We start from the raw sequence: 3750 nt of genomic DNA, 5'->3' as shown, positions 1-3750 counted from the left end.
ATCCTTGGTTCCTCCTGTTGTTGTTGTTGTTGTTGTTGTTGTTGTTGTTGTTGTACCTTGGCTTGAAACTCAAGCTGGTATTGGGCTTGTTGCTGACAAACCTTTTCGGCTCAAATTTAGCCTTCTTTCTCTTCTCTTCTTGCAGCTGTTTAAAGTCATCTTCAAGGGTGATGGCTGCATCCACCAACTCCTGAAACTCGGTAGCTCTCAACATCCGGAGCTGTACCTTGAACTGAGGATTTAATCCCCGCATGAACCTCTTCTTCTTCTTGTCCTCGGTGTTGACCTCCTCAACGGCGTACCGGGACAATCCAGAAAACTCCCTGACGTAAGTCAGGATAGCCTTATCTTTATGCTCGAGACTTTCAAATTCTCGACGCTTCAATTCAACAATACTCTCAGGGACATTGGATTCCCTAAACTTCCTCTTGAACTCCTCCCAGGTAAACACTTTCTCAGCCGGATAAACGGCTACTATATTATCCCACCAAGATGCGGTGGGTCCACACAACAGATGCGTTGCGTACCTGACCTTCTCCAGGTCGTTGCATCCCACCGTGTTGAGCTTACGCTCCGTATCCATCAACCAATCCTCCGCGTCCATGGGTTCAGGTGCGTATGCGAAGGATATTGGCTTGGTATTCTGGAAGTCCGACAAGGTGACTCCCTGATTTTCTGGCCTCTCCACCTTGTTCTGTTGCAGCAGTTCCTGAAAGAACTTTTTTTGCTGCTCCATGGTCACACGTTGCCTTTCCTCCAACATTTGCATGTATTGGAGGAAGTTCTGCTGCGTTGATACGTCTCCGACGTATCGATAATTTCTTATGTTCCATGCCACATTATTGATGATATCTACATGTTTTATGCATACTTTATGTCATTATTATGCGTTTTCCGGAACTAACCTATTAACGAGATGCCGAAGGGCCAGTTCCTGTTTTCTGCTGTTTTTGGTTTCAGAAATCCTAGTAAGGAAATATTCTCGGAATTGGACGAAATCAACGCCCAGGTTCCTATTTTTCCCGGAAGCATCCAGAACACCCGAGAGAGGCCAGAGGGGGGCCACAGGCCCACCACACATGACCCCGGCGCGGCCTGGGGGTGGCCCGCGCCCCCCTAGCGTGTCACCGCCTCGTTGACCTTCTGACGCCGCCTCTTCGCCTATATAAAGGTCCCTGACCTAAAACCTCGAGACGGAAAAGCCACGGTACGAGAAACCTTCCAGAGCCGCCGCCATCGCGAAGCCAAGATCTGGGGGACAGGAGTCTCTGTTCCGGCACGCCGCCTGGACGGGGAAGTGCCCCCGAAAGGCTCCTCCATCGACACCACCGCCATCTTCATCAACGTTGTTGTCTCCCATGAGGAGGGAGTAGTTCTCCATCGAGGCTCGGGGCTGTACCGGTAGCTATGTGGTTAATCTCTCTCCTATGTACTTCAATACAATAATCTCATGAGCTGCCTTACATGATTGAGATTCATATGATGATGCTTGTAATCTAGATGCCATTATGCTAGTCAAGTGGGTTTTACTTATGTGATCTCCAGAGACTCCTTGTCCCACGTGTGTAAAGGTGACAGTGTGTGCACCGTGTGGGTCTCTTAGGCTATATTTCACGTAATACTTATTCACTCGTTATGAATGGCGTAGTGAAGTGCTTATTTATATCCCTTTATGATTGCAATGTGTTTTGTATCACAATTTATCTATGTGCTACTCTAGTGATGTTATTAAAGTAGTTTTATTCCTCCCGCACGGTGTAATGGTGACAGTGTGTGCATCCGTGTTAGTACTTGGCGTAGGCTATGATTATGATCTCTTGTAGATTATGAAGTTAACTATTGTTATGATGGTATTGATGTGATCTATTCCTCCTACATAGTGTGAAGGTGACAGTGTGCATGCTATGTTAGTACTTGGTTTAGTTGTGTTGATCTGTCATGCACTCTAAGGTTATTTAAATATGAACATTGAATATTGTGGAGCTTGTTAACTCCGGCATTGAGGGTTCGTGTAATCCTACACGATTAGTGGTGTTCATCATCCAACAAGAGAGTGTAGAGTATGCATTTATCTATTCTCGTTATGTGATCAAAGTTGAGAGTGTCCACTAGTGAAAGTCTAATCCCTAGGCCTTGTTCCTAAATATCGCTATCGCTGCTTGTTTACTTGTTTCTACTGCGTTACTACTGCTGCGTTACTACTGCTTGTTTCTCGTCCCGGGCAAAGCACTTTTCCGGTGCCGTTGCTACTACTTATTTATACCACCTGTATTTCACTATCTCTTCGCCGAACTAGTGCACCTATTAGGTGTGTTGGGGACACAAGAGACTTCTTGCTTTGTGGTTGCAGGGGTTGCATGAGAGGGATATCTTTGACCTCTTCCTCCCCGAGTTCGATAAACCTTGGGTGATCCACTTAAGGGAAACTTGCTGCTGTTCTACAAACCTCTGCTCTTGGAGGCCCAACACCTGTCTACAAGAATAGAAGCACCCGTAGACATCAAGCTATTTTCCGGCGTCGTTGCCGGGGAGGAAAGGTAAAAGGCACTCATACTCCGGTCCCGGGTAAAGTACTTTTCATTGCCGTTGTGTGTGTGCTCGAAGCTATTTCCTTTAGATCCTGCAATTGCATCTTTTTGTTTCTTGTTTACACTAGTTTGGCATAATGGACAACAATGAGCTTCTTATTCTATTTCCTGATTTAAGACATGGATGGTTTGATGCGAAAATTAAAAAACCTATGGAACATATTAGTATGAACGCTTTGAACACCATTGTTGCTAATGATATAGAAAGTTCTAAGCTTGGGGAAGATGGTTTTCATGATCTTTTTAGTCCCCCAAGCATTGAGGAGAAAATTTACTTTGATGATACTTTGCCTCCTATTTATGATGATTATAATGATAGTGGTCTTTTGGTGCCACCTACTATGGAGAGTAAATTTTGTTGTGATTATACTATGCCTCCTATATTTGATGATGAGAATAATAATGATAGCTACTTTGTTGAATTTGCTCCTACTACAATTAATAAGAATAACTATGCTTATGTTGGGAGTAGTAATAATTTTATGCATGAGACTCATGATAAGAATGCTTTATGTGATAGTTATATTGTTGAGTTTGCTCATGATGCTACTGAAAGTTATTATGAGAGAGGAAAATATGGTTGTAGAAATTTTCATGTTACTAAAACACCTCTCTATGTGCTGAAATTTTTGAAGCTACACTTGTTCTATCTTCCTATGCTTATTACTTTGCTCTTCATGAACTTGTTTATTTACAAAACTCCTATGCATAGGAAGCATGTTAGGCTTAAATGTGTTTTGAATTTGCCTCTTGATGCTCTCTTTTACTTCAAATACTATTTCTTGCGAGTGCATCATTAAAACTGCTGAGCCCATCTTAATGGCTATAAAGAAAGAACTTCTTGGGAGATAACCCATGTGTTTATTTTGCTACAGTACTTTTATTTTGTATTTGAGTCTTGGAAGTTGTTACTACTGTAGCAACCTCTCCTTATCTTTATTTTATTGCATTTGTTGTGCCAAGTAAAGTCTTTGATAGTAAAGTCAATACTAGATTTGGATTACTGCGCAGAAACAGATTTCTTGCTGTCACAAATCTGGGCCTAATTCTCTGTAGGTAACTCATAAAATTATGCCAATTTACGTGAGTGATCCTCAGATATGTACGCAACTTTCATTCAATTTGAGCATTTTCATTTGAGCAAGTCTGGTGCCTCAATAAA

This window comes from Lolium rigidum, chromosome 6 (genome assembly GCF_022539505.1).
Source record: "Lolium rigidum isolate FL_2022 chromosome 6, APGP_CSIRO_Lrig_0.1, whole genome shotgun sequence".
Lineage (NCBI taxonomy): Eukaryota > Viridiplantae > Streptophyta > Magnoliopsida > Poales > Poaceae > Lolium > Lolium rigidum.
The sequence above is the reverse complement of the archived record's forward strand: the minus strand, read 5'-3'. Positions refer to the sequence as shown.